The sequence below is a fragment of the Petaurus breviceps genome, unplaced genomic scaffold (genome assembly GCF_028583685.1).
Source record: "Petaurus breviceps papuanus isolate PSGF00001 unplaced genomic scaffold, PetGlider_PUasm1.0 90730, whole genome shotgun sequence".
NCBI classification, from domain to species: Eukaryota; Metazoa; Chordata; class Mammalia; order Diprotodontia; family Petauridae; genus Petaurus; species Petaurus breviceps.
This window is the reverse complement of record NW_027187324.1, coordinates 10,206,211-10,230,384: the sequence shown is the minus strand read 5'-3', so window position 1 is coordinate 10,230,384 and position 24,174 is coordinate 10,206,211. Positions and strand designations below refer to the sequence as shown.

Below are 24,174 nucleotides of genomic sequence, written 5' to 3'. Positions count from 1 at the left end.
GTACGGATAGAACACCAGACCTGGAGTCAAAGTTCTAATTTGCTGTGTGACCCTGGGTAAATCACTTAACTTTGTTTGCCTCAGTGTCCTCACCTGTAACATGAACTGGAGAAGGAAATAACTCCAGCATCTTTGCCAAGAAAACCCCAAACGGAGTTTTGAAGAGCTGGACACAACTGAAAAGCAACCATAACAGTATAATCAATCTGTTTTTTAGTTTTATTTTCCTTCTATATTATAAGCTACATGAGGATGGGGTCTATGTCATCTAACTTTTGTATCTCAAGTGCTTGGTAAATATTTGCTATATGAATGAATGGATGAACGACTGAATAATTATCTACTCTGAATAGACTAAAAGTCAATAAATCGTGACCCAGAAAGTCAAAGCCCACAATCTTTATAGTTGTTACTGGCCCAGGTCATAGGTCAGCTTTCAGCTCCTAGTCAAGGTACCTAAAGAGAAAGATTGATGGGAAGGTCGAATCAGCATTTAGTGGTTGAAAAGATCAAAGTTCTAGGAACTGTCTCACAGTCAGATCTGTAGTTAACTCTAATACTTAAATTTTCCACCCCTACTTAATCCTCTCCTCAGTTCTGATTCCACTGTCCTATGCAATATGGCATGATATAGGTAGCTAACTGTATAGTGTGTAGATAGAATGCTGAACCTGGACTCAGGAAAACTGAAGTTTTTGGCCTTGGACACTAGCTATGTGACCCTAGGCAAGTCATTGTTTGCCTCAGTTTCTTCATCTATAAAATGGGGAAAATAGTAGCATCTCCTACTGTCATAAGGCCCCAAAGAGGTAATTGTAAAGTGCTTAGCAGTAGTGCCTGAAATACAGTAATTGCTATATCAATGTTAGCTATTACTATTATGTTGGACATCTCAAGCACCATTTCTTGCAACACCTTCAAGAAAACTACATTCCAGGAAAATGGAAGAATGACTTTTCCATTTTTTTATTCACATATACTTTTGGGTGCTTCATCTCAAATGACCTGATGTCTTCCATTCCACTGTCGTTAAAACCTCATTCTTAAATCCTTTCATTTCTGCAACTTTTTGTAAATTTTTTTTTCTATGTTGGCTACCTTATTCACCCCTAGTTCATTGAAGGAACCAACCGTCCCCTACCAACAGGACACAGACGTCTAGTTGCAGGGAGGCGGAATTCAGTCCTTCCATGCTGGCCTGGCGGCTTCAAATACTTAACTTTTTTTAGTGGAGTTTCTTCCCTAACTTCATAAACCCAGCTGTGAAAAGGCAATGTGTAATTTAAAGTATTAATTGGCAGGTTGGTAAAATCACTAGTTGGTGGTTCTGATCTTAGTTGTGACAATATAGCTTCTTTATATGGCAGAACTCCAAAAGGTTATGGATCTAGAAATGATTCACATCTCAGCCATGAAAAATAATAAATGCGTGCAAACCCTTTTTTTTTCTTTTCACAAGTTCATAACTCCCACCCCAGTATTATGATTAATTCTAATTACCTCATCTGATTGCCATGAAGAATAGCTTAAAAAATAATCATGTATGAAAGAAATAGAACAGTAGGGAAAACCAAGGCACCATCATTTTAAAAACACTCTCCAAGATGAGGTTTTCATTTTAATTGTACAAAGCCCTACTGGCTATCAAGAACCACAATAACTGGTAATGATTGGTTTGTAATAGTAAAGTGAGTTCTGTATGAACTCAGGGTATAGACAAAGTGATCAGGGTGAGGTCTGAGTCACCAAACTGTCATAAGGGAAGGGTAAGGCCAAATCAATTTCAAGACAGGTTTGAAAGGTTACTCAACCTTTGTGAGGGGTTACTAAGGCTCCAGGATTGGGTTTCCCATATATAATGTCAACGTTTCATCCTTCAGAATCGGTAGAGAAACATGTCCTCAAATATTAATTTTACTGCTTGTTGCTCCAACATGATAGTTTCATTCCTTTAGGCCTGTGCATTTGCATCTATAATCTTTAAAGATTTCTCCTTCTTCAAGAGTCTTCTGGCAATTAAAATCTTTTTCCCCCTAGACTCCAGAGGACTACCACCCTATTAAAATGCAAATACTACAGAAAGCCTTATCAACTAACACCTTTATCAGCTAACACTTTACTTGACAGCCAGCTGAGAGCAAAACCCTTGGGAAAATGAGACATGGGATAGGTGTGTGGGAGGTGGGGGAAGGAATAAAAGAGGAGAAGGCCTAGGACTCAGGAAATTGAGAGCATCAAAGTCAAACTAGCCTAATTCAGAATTTTGCCTGGGGCTACACTGGTCAGTTTACCCAAAGGTGATAACATAGAAAACAAACTCATACCTCTAAATTTGGACCAAATGCCAACTGAATACAAAATCTTGAAATGAAAAAAATTAATTTTGAACTGAATTGGTTAGTCCTGTTCGCCATTTAGCCTTTCTAGCTTAAAGTGACGATTAGAAGGTTATAATGCTGGTAAATACTAGTACTGCTATTGGTAAATAATCAGGGCAAAGGAATTTGGATGATACTATAAGCTATTTTTCTCCATCTGGTAACCTTGCCAAATCACATTTCTCCACTACAAGGATATTATATTTGCCATGAAGATCAAATATTTTTGTCAGGCAGCTTGGGTACCCTTTCCATCTTATTTCAACAGCATTATTCTCTTTCCTTTGACCTTTCTCTCTACTTCCTAGAAACCTATCCTGTCCCACATTCCCCCAAGAATTGTCCCCTTACTTCAGAAACACAAATGCTTAGCACGAAATACAGAGCAAAGAGTTCTGGACCTGGAGCCATGGGAGTACCTTGAACACTTACTTGAGGCACACTATATAGACCAATTTTTTTATACTTTTCCCTTATACAAACTCTATGATACAATGACACTGGATCTGGTTCCTCAAACAAGATAACTCATCTCTCAACTCTATGGCTGTCTTGCTCCCATGCCTAGAATTCTTTCCCTCCTCATTTTCACCTTCTTGTTTCCTTGGCTTTCATCAAGTCTCAGCTAAAATTCTACCTACTGCATGACGATTTTCCTTTCAATGCCACTGCCTTTCCCCTGAGAATAGCTATAATTCATTCTGGATGTGGCTTGTTTTCATAGTTGTTTTCCTGTCATCTCTTCCATTAGGCTGTGAGCTCCTTGAGAGAAGGGGCTATTTTATTTTATTTTTTCTTTTCTTTGTACCCCTGGTACTTTACACATGCCTGCTGATTTGACTTTGGACAAGTCACTTAAGCCCTTGCTTTGGGGATATCCCTCCTTTGGGGAAAATGATACCTATACAATCTACATCAGTGTTGTTGTTAAGAAAGACACACACACACACACAGAAACTTACGATTATGTAACTCTCCTATATGCTATGCTCTGCAAAGATCGCTCCCTTTATGTTAGCATTTGATGTTACAGAATCTTTTTTTTAAGCGTGCTCCCATATATCAGCTTATGATTCAAAGTATGTAAATTTTTTGTTGGTTACGCATAAACGTGGCTATTTTCTAATGTTATACAATGAAATACACTAGTATTATTAGTAAAATGTTTCAAAATCTCTGGATTATTTTGGTAGGTTTTGAATAGAGAATCTAAAAAATGATAAATAGGTGACATAAAAATGTGAATAAAATTATACCCTTTTCTGAAAGGCAGTGTGGTGTAGTGGAAGGAAAGCTAGATTTAGGAGATTTGGATTGAATCATAGTTTTGTGATCTTGGACAGGTCAGTCAGCTTCTCTGAACCTCAGTTCCCTCACCTGCAAAATGGGAGCAATAATGATTGCATTGCTATCCAAGCTTTTGTCAAGGAAGTGCTTTTCAGACCTTAAAGAGATATATAATTATACTTCAAGACAAAAAAATAATTAGTCCTAAGTCCTTCATTTCTCCTTCAAAACTAGGTAGATATCACCTACTCAAACAATTCTGCCTCAAAATGAATTACCACAACATTTTACTGGAATGTTATTGATTGCTAATAAACTAGAGTTTATTTGGCACTTAATTAGCAAAATCACAAAACCTTCTCCCAAAGGGTGTCTCATTTCCTCTCTCTTTAAAACCTGAGCAGTCCATTCAAATTAGATAGGGGTGTAGAATGGAAGAATCTCTTGGAAAAGCCTACTAGAAGCATTGCAAAACTTTATCAATTAGCCTTGTCAAATGCTTTCTATCATTTGACTGAAAAGTAGAAGCTCTATATTGCAAATTTCTAAGCTATTATACCCGAATCGGTAAAAATTAAATAAAACAGAAAACTTCTCTGAAAGAGTAGTTAAAGGATCACTAAAATCAGCCACTACTGATTAGCCTTTATTCACCAAACAAGAGGGAAGAAAAAAAAATCTTCCTTAACTGTTCAGGCTATAACTGCAAATGAGATTATCATTAGCCCATAATTCAGGAACTGACTTCTGATACTCAAAAATTGGATGGGTATGTCCATTATTCATCTAAATTTCCCTTTTCAAAAAACAGGCCCAACAAGCCTTTTTCTACCAAACTCACATTTTGGCTGTCATAAGGATAAAAAGACATGGATGAAATCTGTGTCCATGCATTCCTCTTTTATGTATGGTCAGTTCTGCTATAATTCGATGTAGGTATTCCTAAAAATCATGCCACAATGCAAAAATTAAGCAATAAAAACCACAGTGCTTATGGTGAAAATGGGGCTAGCCATAACTGCTGAAGTCTGAGATTCTGTGATCACCTGGAACAGAAGATACTACAGAAAGTGAAATAATTTGAAAATTTTCTGGAAAGGCAGGTGAGATACAGATCGTAAAGGGTTTTGAATACCAAGCCGAGAATTTTGTACTTTTTCCTAGAAATGGTAGGGTGTCACTGATAATTTTTGAGCAATGGTAAGGTCTGTTTTAGGAAAATTAATTGGGAAGTGCTAAAGAAGACAGATTGGAAAGCAGAGACTGGAAGCAGAGAGATCAATTAGGACCTAAATCAAGAATGTCAATTAATTAAAAAAAAAACTAACAAAAACAAAAAAGTAATATATTATGTATTCCACTGACTCAGATTATCTCCAGATACTCTCTTCCTTCTTTGAATTAAAATTAACTGGGGAAAAAAGTCTTTTGCAGCAAATTTCTCCAATAAAGTTCTCATTTTCAAGATATATATAAGGAACAGAATCAAATTTATAAGAAAAAGATCCATTTCCCAACTGATAATGGTTTAAGGATATAAACAGACAGTTCTCTTGGAAAGAAACCTAGACTTTTGGAAACATGTTCCAAATCACCACTAATTAAAGAAATGCAAATTAAAGCAATTCTGAGATTCCACCTCACACCCATCAGAGTGGCAAAGATGACCAAAAAATTTACAAATATTGAAAGGGCTGTGGAAAAACAAGCCCACCGATGTACTATTGGTAGACCTGTGAATGGGTACAACTATTCTGGAAAACAATTTGGAATTATACACAAAAAGTTACCATCTATAGCACTACTAGGTCTATATCCAAAAGGAATTAAAGAGGAAAAGGTCTATAATGCACAAAAAATTTATATCAGCTTTTTTGGGGGAAAAAAAACCCTGGAAACTAAGAGGATGTTCAACAATTGAGAAATGGCTGAATAAGTTGTGGTATATTAATGCAATGGAGTACCACTGAGCTATAAGAAAATAGATGATTACAAAAAGACATAGAAAGACTTACATGAACTGATGCAGAGTAAAATGAGTAGAATCACACAAAAAAAACTTATTTTATAGCATCAATATTATAAAAATAAATAATTTTACAGTTGTTTATAAACTAAGAGAACAATTTATATAGAGAAAAACGACACTTTAAGAACAAACAACTTTGAAAGCTCTTAAAATTATGATCAATGCAATAACCATTCATGATCCTAGAGGGCCAATGGCAAAAATATGCTATCCCAACTCCGGAGAAGTGATGAATTTTGGATGCAGAATGAGACATATTTATTTTTGTTTACAACCACTGGGGGTGAGGGTGAGAATTATTTTTCTCGAAAAATCACTCTTGTTAAAAGAAATTAGTTTTCTTTTTTTTCTAATGGAATAGAAGGGAAAATAGGGAAGGAAAGAAAATAGATTTGTTACTTAGAGAAAAAGGTGGTGGTGGGGTGCTACAGATGTGAAATGTTCCAATTACTTTCATATGAGGTCATCTCATTTTAAGTTTTACTTTGTTATGAGAGACCTCTCACAAAGTGGAAATGATTTGTAAATATACATAATGTAAAAACAAAATACATAAATAAAACTGAAAGTGACCTCTCCCCCAAAAGAATTCTTAGCAACTCTAGTTCTCCTTTCTTACTCACTTAAAACAGCTACATGGGCCAGTGAGACTTCCATCTTTCACTAATCTGACAGAAATACTTTTTGTAAAAGGTTTATCAAGAAAGGGTCATATTATTACAGGAAGGAATGGCTTTTCTGTTGGGGATCATAGTAATAAAATAATATTGTTTCAAATCCATGAGCTGGAACTTCCTTTACAAGACAGTATTACTCCAGATGGGAATATAAAGGTAGAGAAGGGTTAAGTGACAAAGTGAAGGTCAACAGCATTGCCCACTCTCTTCTGTCCATACAAAAGAGGGAAAATCTGTTTTTCTGATCTACTTACAACTTAAGAGCATTTGCTCTTCAAAGATCTCTGATCAATTCAGTAAGAGACATAAAAATCCCTCATTATCTATGGAATCTGAACACCTACTTTAATTAGTTTATTTTAAGACCTTGCCCCACTAATTTCCAATGAGATAAATGTCAGCACAGCACCTTTCTTCATCTTTAAATTATTTTAAAAAACATGATCCTGTTAAAACGAATCCATTAGTACTGAGATTTCAAGAACTCTAAGGTGATGATGACTGTGGGAAAAATATTCAGAGACTTTGCAGATTCTCTCTCCACTTTTACTTTGAAGAGTATAATATATTCATGGTGGCATCTATCTTCTTTCTAGGGAACTTGGTCCGAGTTTAAAGCCTCTGGAGCAGAATCCTGGGCTCTATTCAAGCCCCTACCATTAAAGCTTTAGTAAATTCCACCCCTTCTCTTTAACTTTGATTCCTTCAGATAAAAAAGCAACATAAGATGTTCCTGCTCAATGACCATGGTATTAGATGTAAGTGATATGTATAAATAGCTCAGTGGACAAATTATAGAAATAGTTTTATTAACATGTGACTATAAATGATGCTGTTTAATATGTGGTGAATATACACATACATACATACATAGGCACATACATTTTAGACAAGCATGAATAGGCACAAGTCAATACACATGCACATACTCAAGAATAACATTACATAAGCAGCACATCTAGATTTCCATAGCAGATCCAGCCATATGTTTCTTGTCTAGGCTGCTGCCTAGCAAATGCATGCATGTGGACAACAGTTCGTGGAAACAGGCAGCAAGCCATATAAACAGATAACATCATACATAATGAAATAGGCAAACCAATAGCAAATTATATCATCACAGAATGTTAACCAACTTTGCCCTTGACAAATGAAGATAGAATGTAATCAAATAAATATCATATCGAAAACAAATTTATCAAAAGTTTGATGACAATTAATTTTATATAAAATCCTATATATATATATATATAATACAGCACGAATGCTATATTTTCCCCCAATTTCTTAACATTTTTATTTAAAGTTTCAAATTCCAAACTCTACCCCTGCCTGAGATGGTAAGCAATCAGATATAGTTATACATACACAATTATGTAAAACAATTCCTATATTTTCTAGAGTGCCTGTTATACAGTCATTTTAACTGTAATCTATTTGAGGGGCAGAGTGATAAGCAGCCTTCCAGAAGAGGGGAAAATTCCCCAACTTTCTCCATTCCTCTACCCAGTTCAGCAGCCTCTTCCTTTCCCACCAGGCTACACTCATCTGGAATTCTTTTTCACACCCCACGTCAAACACCTTTCTCCTTCTCCCCTCTTCATTGACTCATTTCTATCCCTGCTGGGGATCACAATGCACTCTGCACATTTTTTACATACTTATACGTTGCTTTTACCTACATACTGTTTCATGAAGGTAGGAAATTGTGTCTTTTCAAAACTTTCTGACTTCCCTAGTGCTACAATTTGCTTAATAAAGGTTTTCCATTTTATTAAACCGAATGAATTTGGCAGGAGGTTTCAATAAGCCACCACCCCTACTGAACCCAGCAGAGTGTAGAACTGCTCAAATTTTACCCATTGGTGTATTACAAGAGGAAACAGAAACCTTCAACTTCAAAGGGGTAAAAAAGAATGGAACTTGAATTCTTTTCCTTTCTCTCTTTATGTTGTGAATATAGGGTATAAATCATCCTGGAGAGTGTTTGTAACAGTTTGTTTATAGGAGACAGTATTCTGCATTTTCATCTTCAGAGTAAATCTTGAGTTCCAACTGTTATCTGTTCTTTCCTATTTATAAAATCTTGCCTTCCTACTTAATTCAATGAGGAAACTATTTAATAATTGATGAGGATTTTTGGAGTTGAAATATTGTAAACAAAGTAGTATTTCAATATAGCAGTAAAACAAAAACTAAGCAGTGGTATTTACAATTTCTTTAGTACCTATCATCTTAATACCTAGACATTGCTGTGTTAGATATAGAATACAGAAAATACTTTCTCATCATTATTCCTCTAACCTCAAAGTGTGGTCTACCATAGTACAGTCTTCACAAGCACATAGATTTTTTTAGTTACTTTCTTTCCTCCAAATGACTGGGGGGAAAGGGCATTAATTATGTAATAAGAAAGGAAGATCAGGAATTCCCTGGGATTCCCCTGATGTCCCCCATTACATTTACATACAACTATGCAATGTTTAATGTAAAAGAAACAGGTAGACTATATTTCTTTTAGTGACAAATTAAGTCAGCATGTTAAGTACAAATAATATAGTTTAAAAGCAGCTAAAAGGCATATATCCCACTTTTCCTTATTTATAGTCTCATTCTTATCTTGTAAGAGCCCTTCTTCATTCCTCCTTGCCTCAGTCTTGAGTAAAATAGTGGAGAAACTAAGACACGTCGTCAGCTGGTGATGCTAACAAGCTGCTATAAGCCAAGAGAAGCCATATGGGAATGGTTTATGTTGTAACAGCTAATGACAAATCACATAAAAAGGACACAGTTGTAGCTTATGGGATACAGTGATAGGATAGATAGTATGAAGTGGGAGGGGAATTGTGGTTTGGAACAGTTTAACTGGTATGCTATTTTTAGGGAAATTTGGTGTTCTTGCTGATAGCTTTTCTTCAGTTTATTTTATTTTAAAATCTTTTCCAGGTAGCAGAGTCATTTTTATATATTGCATAGAGAATTCTGTAGGGTAATTTGTGAAAAAGGTGAACAAAAAATACTGTGGGTTGTAACCAGGGTTTTGATGACTGAGTTAACAACCTACATACTTATTCCTGTTGGTGTCCAACACCTAGCACAGAGTCCAGGATATGGTAGGTGATTTAGTGAACACTTGCTGATTGATCAATTGACCATTTAGACAGAGGAGAAAGTAATTTTTTCCCCTGCTTTAATCTAGTTTTTAGTTATCAGCTCTTTATTGATTACAGCCCAGTTCTGATTTCTGTTATTTGCATTCCATCAGTAGTACTCTAAATCCAAGGGAAACAAAGTCAGTCAAAGGAATACCATTTAAAAATTGGAATACATTTGATGAGAAAAATAGAATTAATTTTGCTCTTGGTTTCTACTACAATACATCATCCTGATGACCTGAGAACTCCTTGGGCTCCTGAGGTTTCTGTCAGTATAGAGTAAGCCTTGACCTATCTTAACCAATTTAAAGTAATAATCTGATGTTTGCATGGATATCATCTAATGCCCATCACAGTTACATTATTAGGTCTGATTTGGTGGTGATTTTTACCTCCAAGAAAGAAATGGAAGGCGACAGAATCGGAATCCACCATGATGAATCCACACATCTTTAAGGTATTGAAATATGGTTCAGTACTGTATACTACCAACCTCCTGGCCTGGCTTGGACTTCTTGGACAGAAAAATCATTCCACTGGCAACACATACTGGCCCCTGACCTGAGGGCCCTAGTGCCGGCCAAACCCACAGACATATTTAAACCTATCTGACCAGATGCCCACCCGGTCATAACTGTAACCATTTTGGTGATTCTGAACACTGAACTGCTGTATTCAAACCCTCTTCTCAATTCTTCACTGCATGGTCCCTTTTTCTCCATTCCTTTCCCTTCCCCCTACCTCTAATGCCTCACAATGTTCTCTGGAATGAATGAAGGCTCTATCTACAAGTTACAAAATGTCTGTCTTCTAAAGTCTTTTCTTTCCTATTCCTTTCATCTCAGGGTCTCATGAGGCCTTTCACCCTCCTGACCACACAGCTTGCTTATTCACCCCTTCCAGTTCTGGTTGTACTTCCACTCATTTCCCCTTCCCTCATTCCCCAATTCACTAGTTGAGGGGTGCTCCTTAGTCCCCTCTACCACCATTACTTGGTAACCCTCTCCTTTTGAGGTTTATTTAATCTGTAACTACCATCTAATCAAATTTCTGGGAGATACTGCCTGACCTTCAGGACACTTTTTTTCTCATTCCATGGTTGGAAGTTTTCCTGTCTTCCCCAGTTTTTGCCTGCATAGTTGGGAACTTCAACATGAATTATTGATACTCTCTCAATACCCTAACCTCCCAGTGCCTCAACTTATTCATTTCTCAAGATCTACTTTTCCACCCTACCACAGCCACACACAGAGAGAGATGTTCATACCCTTGATCTCTTCACCACCCACAAACACACCACTTCTATGTTCAGGAATTCCTAAATCCCCTTAACTCATCAACATCTGTTATTAAGATTGTTGTCAAAATCTCTGCCTTTGCAACCCCCAAACCACGTTCTTTGTCATCACTGCATCCTCAAATTCCTAGACCCCAGTTCTTTCCCAACCTACCAGACTAGCATTGGCTATAATTCTCTTCCCTTCCCTATCTTTAGTTCTTAGAGAACAAGTTGAACTCTACCGTCCTTTTCTCTTGAGCTTCTTGCCCCCTTATCCAATGGCTGACCTTGCCCTACCCATCCCCAGTCCTGTATTACTCCCACCCTTTGCTGTCTTTGCTTCTGCTCAGGTGCTGTTGAATGAATCTGGAGAAAATGACAAAACTCTATCAAAGAGGTAAACTACAAATTTATGTTACATAACCTTAATTGGGCCCTCATTGCAAGGTAGTCTTCAAATCTCCCTAATAGATTCACAAATTTAAAAACTGATGCCCAGTTTTAAGTAGTCATCCCCATAGGCTTATTTTTTGCAGGACCACCAGGTAGGACCAGCTTCATTATTCTAGGTTTATATTATTCATGTGTAGCACCATATTCAAGTTACTCCCCACAAGCTTGCCATCCCATTAGAGGATTACAGATACAGTCCTGAAAGAGTGACTCTTAAGGATAATTCTGTGTATCTATACTACTAATGCTACAGTAAAGAAACCACCAAGATTGTGTTTCTTTTAAAAATCAGCCATTAGACACAATTAGCTCTTAGTAAAGGCATTTATTGTGACAGCACAGTAAACACAGCAGCAACAAAGCATTACCCCACATGAAACTGGGGTGTACTCTCCCACATATAAACAAGGAACCATGGGAAAATCGGTATCAAAATTAGACCGTCATTAGGGTGTTTCTGCTGAACAGGTGGACTTCCCTCGTCTTGCTTCAGGAAAGGTAGCTGAAGTCTCCACAGCCTTCATGTACAGCTACAGCATTACTTTGCTGGAATATTGCTGTGGTCCTTCAGAAAGATATGGCAACCTTAGCCTGCCTAGGACTTGGCAGAAACCTCCCCAGTTCAGACTGTCCATTGTCTATGTGACAGACAAATCATGGTTTATTATGGATTTTCTATCACTGGAGGTATAGAAAAAAGTACGACAAGTGCCTGCTCTCATGGAGCTCACAATCTACTCAATCCTAATACGTATCTTCAATATGGTCTTCTAATAGAATTGTGGAAATGGACAGTTTTTTAGGAATGATAACTATGTCAGTGTTAAGAAGGCAATGTGACTTGCATACCTTATAACTTCTTCCCTCTTCTTCTCTCCCCTAAAAAATGAATCTCTTGCAGAAAAGATTTTTGGCTGCAGTATAGAGAATAATTAGAGTATTATGAATATGACATAATTCAGTAGAGTACTTCTATTGATGAATCAATATCACTGGTTAAACATGAAGAGGTTTGTTGAAAAATTCATTGGCAATGTGTTTTAGACAGACTTATTTTTAAAATAAGGGGCAAGGTGTTTACTTTTATATTCGATGTAGAACATCGAAAACTACTCAGTTTTAATTTAACTTAATTATGCTAATTAGTTGACGATTAGTTTTTTGGGGGGCAGTGTAGTTTGTTATTCTTTGGTTATGTTTGGGTGAGTGAAAAGTTGCATGGAACATTTACCTCAATAACTCAAAGCACATTACATGAAAATAACTTTTTCTTCTTAAATTCATCAACATCACTTTTTTCTCAGTACTCAGAATTCAAGTCACTGAAAATATAAATTAAGAGAGTTAGAGAAATGAAAAAGGTGAGTTTTCCTATGTGCTCTTTTTCAGTGATGGCCCGATGCCTTCCTCAATTCCTTTTGACTAGAGACCATAATTTCCTATAAAATGTTTCTGCCATTTGAATTTTTCTTTTCCTGTAATCTCCCTTTTGATTATATTAATCTCTGCACACATAAGATAAAGGAGCAAATTCTGACTCTGAGTAAAGACAAGTAGTCTCAAACAAGGCATTGTGGGTGAGATGTTTGCTGTGGCTTCAGAAAGATATAGGTTCAAAAATTGTCCAATACCATTATCAGCTGTGTGAGCAACTTTGTACTAGCAATATTTCTTTTTTTGCTTTTTGGAGGGCAGTTGGGATTAAGTGACTTGCCCAAAGTCACACTGCTAGTAAGTGTGTCAAGTGTCTGAGGCCACATTTGAACTCAGGTCCCCCTGACTCCAGGGCTGGTGCTCTATTCACTGTGCCACCTAGCTGCCCCTACAAGTAATATTTCTGTGCCTCAGCTTCTTTACCTTGAATATAAGGGAGTTGAAGTAGATAGCCTTAAAGGTTCCTTCCAGTTCTAAGACTATATGCTTCTTTCCTTTCGTGTTTTAGTCTACTTTGATGGTCTAAGTAGTGGATGAATTCACATGAAATGAGCTGGAAATAGGTATAAATTAAAATAATTCCTCAGTATTCTTTCTAATATCCCCTAGAATACAAAGGAATTAAATCTCCCTCTATTTTCCTCTTTTCTCCTACCACAGGCCACAGAAATGGAATATTCTATCACTATCTCAAACCTCTACCACTCTTCTTTCTCAGTTTTCTTCCGTCTTTACATCTGGGGAATTGCCTTAATTCAATAATTCCATTTCTTCTTATATGGTACCATTATTCTTTTTCTGCCAATATTCTCCCCTCCCCCCCCTTAAATCTCCGATGCTCTTCCCTCTCCCATCCTTGCTATCCAGACTCCAGATATTAACTTCGACCTCCCTTTAATTCTCTTACCCTCTGGACTAGATTTTTATATTTTATTTTCTGTCACCATTTTATTAACATGCCCATGTCACTGTAGTCCCTAGCATAGGAATGAAGTGCAGCCTGTTATTCTGGATGCAGAAGCATTTCACATAAGACACATTTCCAGAACCATGCACTACTTCACTGTCTCTAAGGAAAGTCTGCTATTAGAAAAACTGCCTGGTTGGCATAATTTCTTATACAGCCCTACTACAGCTACCTTTGACTTTCTTCTCTCAGGGAGAGCAGGGGAGAGAGTCTCCTCTCCCAACCACACTGGATGCTATTTAGTGCAAAAAGTTTTTGGTCTTCAGTAGTGTGTGGGGCTCTAAAAGTTAAATCTTCAATTCTCCTTTTCTCCAAATTGGGATATAACACATTGGGATATAACCCAATGAAAAATGCCAGGAGCCAAACCTGCAACCACCAATGTTCATCTCAGAAAAGCCACAACTCATCCTTAAGTGTCTTCTACCTACTTTTTCATTTAATGTTCAAGCTTCTCTAAGAATCTTTCTGTTTCTTTTTCTTGGGTTCAAGCTGCTTTCTTAGAATCCAATTATTTGCCCTTCAGGGGCCCTCTACCCTTTTTCTTCAAATTCTCACAACCTCGTTGTGATGTCCAGTCTAGATTTAGAGTAGCCAATGAATTAGGCAGGTGCTACTGATCCCATCTCACAGATGAGAACATAGTCAGCAAGCATTATTTTCAGCTTCTTCATAATACATCAGTGAATTCCAGTGTTGGAAGGGACCTGGGGAAGGGGGGCTTTCTAGCCCAATTCCACACCTATCCAAGATTTGACTCCATAACATGGCCAAGTCGTCTTTCAGTATGTCTCCTGAGGAATACAAGGAAGGGAAGCAGCGAAAATATTCTAATAGCTGCGGTCTTTGTTTTAATTAATCCGTGTCGCTGCTATAAAAGTGTTTTGAAAATGCCAAAATGCTATCTAAATGTCAAACTCGACTTTCTCTTTCATTCATTCAGCCTTCTCCCTCTCTGCTTTTATTTCCTGCTTTGTGTGTGAGCCCGCGCTCCCTCTCTCATTTCTTCTTCTCCCCACCCTGACTTATTTCATGTTGCTGAAATGTGAAATCTTTCCCTCGTCACATAAAACTTTCCCTTCGGATTTCTCTCTCCTTGGATTCTACGGTAACTAACTGTCCTATTTGATTTGATAACTTCCAAGAGGGAAGCTCTTTGGCGGCTTGAAGGGTCTGCAGACCAGGCTGGGGTGTATGGATTGGAGGGTTAGCTCACCTTGGTTGGGCTCAAAGTGGCAAATACAGTCTGGAACAATCAATGACTTATTCCTCTTTTCTTTGCTTCCTCCCCCCATTTCTCTTCCGCTCCTCGTCTGCCTCCTCTCCCGCCCCCACCCAGCACTGCTCCGATGACCCAGAGCCCCGGGAGAGCAAGAATAGCTGCGGGGCCACGCTGGCTCCAGCCTCCTTCCTCCCCCGCCCCAGAATCCCGCGGACAAACTCCCTGGGGCGCAAAGGAAGAGAAGGCGGGAGGAGAGGAAAAGGGGAAAAAAAAATTTCTTCTAGGACTCCGCTCCAGGTCTGGGTCCTGGCTGCACCAGGCAGCCCCGCTCTCCCAGGGGGCTGGTCTCCTACGACACCAGAAGGATTTACAAGTCCTTGATACCCTCTCATTTTGGCACAAACGGAATCCATACCTCTCGGGGCCCTTTCTCTTGGAAGTCTAGTCCCTCCCGTTTTTATTCCCCACTTAAAGTGCGTCTTCTCCCCTAAATAACAAGGTTATGAGAGTGCACCACTATCGGGGCTTCCCATCCAAGTCAGGAGCATATATCTCTCTCTCCTCTCCCCCCAATCCTTCTCGAAACAAAGGTTAAACAGATCGTGTAGGAAGGGAGGAGAGGCGGAAAAGGTGGCCAGGGCTCAGACACTGTTGTCTACAACATCCCAGCAACGCGGATTTCGTTTGGAACCCAAACATTTCCTTTTCTTTGCCCCGCTCATCGTTCTTCGGCTCGCCCCCATCCCCCATTTGCACAAATTCTCAGGCAGCTGCTCCTCCCTTGCCCGGGATGCCCCCAGCACGAAGCCCATTGTTGCAATTTGCAGGCGATGCCCACTGCCCAGTGGCCAAGTCCCCGAGTGAAGCCAGCTTGTCAGCGGCCGGCGAGCCAAGCCACGCAGGCTCCATGCAAACCCCGGGGCCGCTGGCTCCGCCCACACCTTTCCAAGTTAGCTCGCTAGCTAGCTGGCCAGCCCTGGGGAATAGAGCCGGCTTAACTCCCTCCCCCAGCCAGCTCCACCCTGCTCCACCCCATCCCACCCCACCCAGCTCCGCTCCTCTCCTCCGGAGCCCCCACTCTCAGGCGGAATGCTACAGCTCGCAGCTTTATTTGTCCCTTCCCAAATTCTTGTAATAACCGCGGTCTGGTGCCATCTGACACAAAAGAGGAGACTTTCTCCTGGCTCAGCGAAAGTCTTCCGTTGGCGCGAGGAGCCCGTGGGGGTGGGATGGAGGTAGCTGCTGCTTTTCTTTTTCTTTTTTTTTTTATCCCCGGGAACACCATGGGTCTCCTCCTAGCGACTGTTTAGAACTGACACCCGTTTAAAAATACATACGCATACATTTCGGTTTCCCCGCGGATGCGAGGGGCTGCAGGTGAAAAGGAACTGATGCTGCGAGACTGGGGCGCAAGAAGGAGGCAGGGTGGAGAGAGCTGGAAACAGCAGCAAGCGCTCCCCCCCACCCCCGCCCCCAGCCTCTCCTAGCTTGGCTTTGCCTAGCCTAGCCCAGCCCTGCCCTGCCCAGCCCTGCCCAACCCAGCCCCAGCACCTCGCCCGCAGAAAGCAGCAAGACGTAGCGCTGAGCTGTGGGTGTTTCCTTCTACCTCTGAGGATGGGGAGGGGTTCATTTCCCACAGGGGATTTTAACCATCACATACAGATCCCTCCTCCTAATCCTCTGGTGGAGCGGTTTGGGGGACACATTTTATGGCAATAAAGCGACTTAGCGCCTGCTGATTGAACCCCTCCCATCCTACCTCCCCCGCCCCCAAACCCCACCCCAGGACTCGCCTGCATTGGCTTTGCTTTGTTTCTGGGTTGGAGGAACGGGAGCTCTTTTGTTTGGGGGTTTGGTTCTTTCAGCCCCCTCCACCCCTCCTCCTTTGGCCTCTCCGGTTTCCTGAGCTCAGTGCAGCAAGGGTAGGAGAAGCGCCGTCTTGCAAACCCCCCTCGGCTGGGCCCCAATGTAATTTGATGCGGGCCTGGTAAGACTCCCCACGCTATATTGTGTCCGCTCTTGTTTCGGAAGCCTCCACCCACCGGCCCACCCTACATTTAGCACATCATGTGATCCGGGTAAGTCATTTGCAAGTACAACAGTTCTCTGTGTTGCCCCCCATTCATTTCCTGAGAACTGCATAGAGCAGCTGAGAGAGACTCTGTATGTGTGTGTGTGCGTGCGTGTGTGTATGTGTGTGCGTGTGTGAGTGTGTATGTGTGACACTGTGTGTATGTGTGTGTATGAGAAAGGGAGCGAAAGAGGGAGAGAGAGAGAGAGAGAGAGAGAGGGGGACTGTATAAGGGAAAGAAAACAATTTCTCCTGCTCTGCAGCTTCTGCTCAGGTCTGTGCCGATTCCGTTTCTTATCAAAATAAACAAACCTTTTTTTTTTTGCCATCCCAAATCAGACCGTATTCTCTTAACATGTTTTATTTTCCTTCTGTCATCTGCTCAAGTTAAATCATTTTGGTTGGTCTGCCTTCTTAAAAGGGGAAAGTGTTGTTGGGAAACGGGAGGGGGAGAGGGCGAGGGGGATGCGATTGCAAAGCAAGTAGCTTTGGTCAGATTCGCGGAGAAGAAAGAAGAACGTTTGGGTTTTTTTTTTTTCACTCCCGCAAAACTTATCAAGTAACGTGTATTAAGCAAATGTTTTTCTACCCAGAGTGGAATTGTTTGGTTTACAACGTTTGTCTGACAGTTGCCATGGATTAAAAATAAAACATCAGTTCTGAATTTGGGGGTCTGGCTGAACAAGTTTCCCCTCGGAAACCTTTTTTAAAAATGTGTATATACCAAAATTAGGTTTATGTCTGTGTGTTTTTCAGAGGGTTTTGGAGGGTAAGGGGTTAAGGTGGAGATGACACTGCTGGCATTAATAGTGGTCCTAGTGCTACATTCATTATTGTCTCTGGTAGTAATGATGTGTAACTGTCACTTGCAACAGTGCATAGTTCATAGAAGTGGCCGGGGGCTGGCCTGTGGCTGTTATTTTCAATTAAGGTGGACCTCCATAGAGTTGACAAGGGAGAACTTTGCATTTCGACCCAGTCGTGAAAAAGCCCTGAGAACCAGTTTGGGAACCACTTCTTGCCTTATAAGCTTGCAGTAAAGTGACGACTGAGTATTGACCTCCCTGACATTAGTTTGTGTGAATGTTAAACACTATTATATGAGAAGAATCAATTCCGCCTTTGTTCGGTGCAGAACTGACTATTAGAACTTTGCAAACTTTTATCTTTGGGGAGAAGGGTGGGGTACACTCAGCACTACATTTAAGGTTCAATGCATTTAAAAGTACCAATTCCTTTGTTATAAGCCCTGCAGCCTTCCCAGCCCCTCTCACCCTGGGCTTTTTGAGTTCTGCATACTTTAATAATAATAGCTTTATTTAATTCAGTTGATAAAAGCTGACTTGTGTTGAGTTAGAAGTATTAGTACACCGGAATGTGTAATCTGGATAAACAGTTTGTGTGGTTGGTTTTGTCATTCTCCCTAATTGTGCAGACTGTTAAGGTACCATTCTGTATAGATGGTTTAAAACAATTCTGCTAATAGAATTCTCTGCAAAGTGGTGAGATAGTTTCTTTTACATCAGCTTTAATATTCTATCAGCTTTACCCTCACACCAAGGAGATGAACAGCTCTATTTACATCTATGTGCATGTGCATCTAGTTGCTTCTGTAGACATGTGCCAATCAAATGGACGTCATTCTGTAAATCCACCTAGACTGTTCCATCCCCTTTTCTTACTGGAGGACGGAGTTGTTTAGATAAGTCAATGGTAAGATATGAATTTGGTGGCTTATGGCAGGCTGAGTGGTGCAGGAGCTTGTGATAGGAGTGGTCACTTTTAAAGAGTGGGTGTATTCCATGGAGTGAGGAATGCTTCTTAGAATTGGCATTTAATAACAGTGACTTAAAAAAACCCAAACCAAACAAAAACGCAGTGGTGAGTGGCATTTGCAAACCTCCTTCACATGGTGTTTACATTTTTTAAACCCCACAGAAATTGGTTAAAGTAGAGTGAGATATTTTTAGGCTTTGAAATTAAGAAGCTCTCAGAGAGTTAGGAATAGGATGTTGAAGGACAAACATTTCATCTACCTAAGTTATCTCTTTATTGCTGCAAGCTGGTCATTCTTGACAACAGGCATGGCAAAGTGAGTATATTTAGCTTTATATGAATTGGGGATGGATTGATTTGGTCACAAAAGTATTGGCAATATTTGCAATAAATCAAGTGAATGATTTCTTTTTTTCAGCTTCTAACAACTATCATTGTGAAAATGTACTTGCACATAACTTGATACTTTGAAAATGTAATGATTGTAATAGTTAAAATCATATCATTAAATATAGTTATGATTCTCTGATACTCACTTGACAGCACATTTTAAAAGCAAACAAGTCAGCTAAACTTTGTTTAGGTAAGATTCCTATTACTTTCTAAAAATGAAAATGATTGTGTTAATGGTTCCTGAAAAATTTCCTTTCTAAGAAATTAAATATCATTTAGGAGAAAACTGGTATTGGTACAGCATTTGAAGACCTTGACCTTCTCAACTCTTGGCTAGTGGTTGTTTACTACAGCTGCAGTGTGTATGTGTACAGAACGGGGAAGGACTGCAAACCCAAATACACACACTGACTTTCCCTAGGCTGAGGGAAAAACAAATCAGTAGTCTTGACACTTTCTCCAAGCATCAGGGAAATAATATCAATAGTTATCCGGCAGATTTAAAAATATGTATTCCTGAGGGGTTTTTTTTCAGTCTTATGACAAAAGCATATATGCTCTTTAACAGTTTGAAAAGTGAATTTCAGATGTTACCTCATAAAGCAGTCTGCCATCACAATAATAAAAGAAATCTCCCTTAAAAATAGAGGATTGTATTATCTTAGTAAAGACAACTTACAGTGCCCAGGCTTCTAGGCCTGTACTGAGGAAATTTTAACCCAGGCCAATGTTAGTCAGTCAGTCTAGAGTACTGTGTGTAATCTAACCCAGTGAGATGATACTGTTAAATAGTTGAACTTAGGAAGATCCTGTTTTCTCTACTAGATAAAGTAGTGAGTTTGTAGTTTTATATTTATGTTGATGAGAAAAAAAGCAATCAGTAAAATTGAGATGTCTAAGCTATTTGTATTCCTTATTTTTTTTTTTTAATAAAAATTTAACAGAGTTAACTTTATACCTAGTTCAGAATGGTTTCTTTCCAGCATGGTTTGATAGTTCAGAATAGACAGTGGGGCAGCTCCATCAACAAGAGGGGTTCTTAATCTGAAGTCTCTGTGATACTGTTTTTTATTTATATATTTTAAAAAATTTGATAACTATTTTTGGCATAATCAGTTAACCTTGTAATCCTATGTATTTTATTTTATGCATTTAAAAACAACCTTCTGAGAAGGGTCCATAAGCTTTGCCAGACTGCCAAAGGGGTCTGTGACACAAAAAGAGATTATGGTCCCCTGATACGGAGAGGATTACAGTGTTTCATAAGTGAGCTTTCTCAAAGTTATAGTTTGTTCATAGGGAATAAAAATCATGCAAAAGTTTTATTAAAGATTTGCAACCCAATCTTTTTTGTCTTTAAGTAAACCACGTTTTGTCCATATTTTTCAAAAAACCAGGTGGGCATTCTGAAGCTGGTTAGAGGAAAAGTGTTTTTGTCATTTAACTTTTCACAAAATTTTGGGATTCTAAATGGAAAATTTGCATGTATCAGTTTATCTTAAACCTAATGTTTATCTGTTTTTTCTTTTTAAAGCCTATTCCTTTTTCCCACATGAGTATACAGAACTTTAAGCTTCTTCTACATTTATAAGAACAAAATAATAATTTAGACCAAATTGTTGGCAACACCCCATAACCACAGCCTTAACTCATCTACCACAGCTACCCCTCCCTCAGGCAAAATACTGAGTAAACAGATGGGCCTTGCACTCTGCCCTGAAGGTCAACAAATTTAGGCTTTGTCAGCCGGAGGGGGAGGATGCATTCTAGATTGTAAACCTTTCCAAAGAGTGGTCTTGTTTTAGTTCACCAGAGTTTTTTGTGTTTAAGAGCAGCCGCACCCCATCTGATCCCAACTTCTGAATTCTTGTGGTAAAGGACCCAGGCTGTGTGATTAAATGGTTACTTTCTGTATATATTTTCAGTAATTATATTACAAAAGGATTTTTCAGTGTTTGGTGTCTATTGTCATAAAAGTGGTTGACTTGAGTCATGTCCCTGCTTAAAAATTTGTTTTGGTCTGTCAATAGATTATAGGGTAAGTCATACCAAAGCATTCTGTTTTAGGTAAGCCTATCTTAAAGTAGTTTTCTTTTTAAAAAATGGACAATTTTTACCTTTTTGTAATAACCTCAGAGTAGATTTTGAAGCGGTAAGAGGTTTAATAGTAGCCACATAAGTACTGTAGTTTTTCTGTTACATAGAGATATTGAAAGTTCCTACTTTCTACTAGAGGATACAGCGCAGTTGCAGAACAGAGAGAAGATGAGAATTTTGGAAGAGACCTGGGGCAGCATCCTTTGTTGCTCTATACCGGGGCTCACCGAAGTAGGCTGTCTGATCCTCAGAAAAGAACATTCTAGTATTTCCTTAGAATGTAAGTTCCTTGAGAGTAGGGATTGGCTTATTCTTTATCTTTGGATCTCTACTTAGTGGATAAAGACTAAGTGTTATTTTATTTGTATAGAGTACAAAGATGAGGAAACTCCCTCTTGCCAGTGAAGGTGGAACCTTAAGAGTTTATAGAGTTGCCTAGAATACCAGATGAAACCTCTCTGTCAGAGATGGGAATCGAACCCAGATCTTTTTTCTTTTAAGACTGGATCTCTAATCAGCATGCCAATCCTGCCTCTTATTAACTATATTTAGGAGCAAAAAGAAAGCCATAAACTTCTTACCTCTATTGCAAAAGAATCTATTGACAGTATCATTGGCATTCACTTAGAGATGAAACAAACACATACACATACACACACAACCTAGGACAAATAATCTTGAACAAATAATATTTAAAATAATGACCCAAAAAACCTTTTCCAATTTCATCACCAGGTGACTCCCAAGGACACTCTTCTTTAGATTTCCTCTAAGAAAAGTTAAGGCCGTACTCAGCCTCTCCTCCTGAACATACATACTGTCCTTAGGAAGAAAGAATGTTCTAGAGTGGGTAGAAAACTCTTTTGGCTTTCAGAGGTCATGGATTCCATTTTTGTGTCACTAATTACTTGTTCTGTGATCTTGGAAGTCTCTGTACTGTAGTTTCTGTGTAGTTCTTATAAGGTTTACAAAACCATTCTTGTTAAGTTTCTGAAATTCTTGGGGAAAAAAGGGATTTAATAATAATAATAATAATAATAATAATAACAATAATGGTAGTAGGTAGTGCAATGGATAGGGTAGAAAATCATTTTTATAAAGTATCTGAACTTCTTAGGAAAAAAGGAATTTGATAATAATGATATTAATGGTAATAGGTGGTGCAGTGGATAGAGGGCTGGGCTTGGAGTCAGGAAGACTCATCTCCCAGAGTTCAAATCTGGCCTTGGATACATTAGCTATATGACCCTGGGCAAGTCACTTTACCTTGCCTGCCTCAGTTTTCTCATCTGTAAAATGAGCTGGAGAAGGAAATGGCAAACTACTCCAGCATCTTTGCCAAGAAAACTCCAAAAAGGCTCATAAAGATTCAGACCCAATTGAAAAACTGACTCAACAATAACAACAATAAAAATACAGACGAATAGTTCATTCTGTCCCTTGTAATAATTTGGAAGGCATTAATAAACATCAACAATTTATATAGATAATGGCGAGTCTGATTGCAATTTATGTAAATTATCTGTGAAAAAATGGTTGTGTTTCACATAATACCATTAACATTTGTGAAAGTGAAACATAGCCCAGTGGAACATATACTATGTATCAATGACCTCTCAGCCCATTAAGTTTGGCCAAGATCATATAGATTAAGTTTTGCCTTTCTCTTCCTAGGTATTTTCCTCTACATATATATTTGAAAAGCTCAAGGAAAAAGTTTCTTTATAATTTCCCCTACTACTTCCCTGCCTTCCTCCATTTGAAACAGAAACTTCATTGGCAGCAGAGGCTTTCTTAAACACTATGCCCTTGTTATGGGTAGACAGAAAGTTAAATTGAGTAGCCACAGTCCTGCCACTGACTGGAATGATGGGGAGTCTAGTAAGGACTTGTTCCTTCAGCCTTTCATTGTTTCCTCCCACTCTAGATTTCTTTCCTTCATACCTCATATGCATTGTAGGGTACATAGGACTTTGGGGGCTTTCTAGTGTATCTTCAAATGTGTCAGAAATGACTGTTGTTTGATCTGGGGCTATAGAAGAAGTCTGGTCCTTCTCTTGGAATTCTTGGTACTTAAGCTATAAACCTAAATTCTGAGCATAAACAAAATACAGACTATAACCCTTTTTTTCTGTTCCCTTTCAATCTCTTGCCTGCCATTTCCCATTCCCTTTTTCTTTTATCAATTGAGAAAGTAATTTCTGCCAAGTTTAGGCCGTCAACATTTAATTTTTCATTATGGATCAATAGAGAAATAAGCATAATTCTACATATTACCTTGGAAAAAATATTTTAGAAAATAACTGCTACAAAGTTAAGTTGGGATTGAGCTATCACACCTGGTGTATAGACTGGCTCCTCTGTTATTTAATAACACTAATATGAACCCTTTTTCTGGAGTCACAGGATCTGGGTTCAGATCCTACCTCTGTCATTTTAAACCCCACTGTGTCCACAGGCAAGTCACTTATCTTCAGGGGGCCTCAATTTCCTCATCAGTATAATGAGAGAGTTGAACTAGATTGCTTCTCAGGTCCTTTCCATTTCTAGATCCATGATTCTTTTATCTTAATAGGATAATAGATCTTATTTCTCTATAAATGCATTTAGTCGTTTGACAGATAGACATATACCACATGTATGCAAGACACTGCTGAATTATCTGGAGTTTACAAAGATGATTAAATCAGTATGGTGCAGTGAAAAAAAATAAAACAAAAACCAAAATCCAACACTAATCAAGAGAGGAGAGCTGGGTTTGAGCCCTGGTCCTGACACTCCCTTCCTGTAGGATATTGGCTAATCTTTCTAGATCTGAGTTTTCTCATCTATACCACAGAGAGGTTGGACTGCTGGATTCTGAGGTTCTTTTTAAATCTCACATTCTGTGATTCTGTAATTTCTGATCTTAAGAAATTTATGGTTTAGTAGAAAAGATTTGTCTTTGATTCAGATG

At 38.8% G+C, this 24,174-nt stretch overlaps 1 protein-coding gene across 4 annotated transcripts in view; it reads left to right on the top strand.

The window, feature by feature from the left end:
• The first annotated feature begins 16,660 nt into the window (after positions 1-16,660).
• The window catches only part of KLF12 (KLF transcription factor 12), a 582,818-nt gene continuing 575,304 nt past the window's right edge, over positions 16,661-24,174 (top strand). The window contains exon 1 of one of the 4 annotated variants that reach the window (XM_069066794.1): positions 16,661-16,959. The gene's annotated coding sequence lies outside the window, so the exon portion shown is untranslated. The other 3 variants (XM_069066796.1, XM_069066793.1, XM_069066795.1) reach the window with 3 other exon arrangements.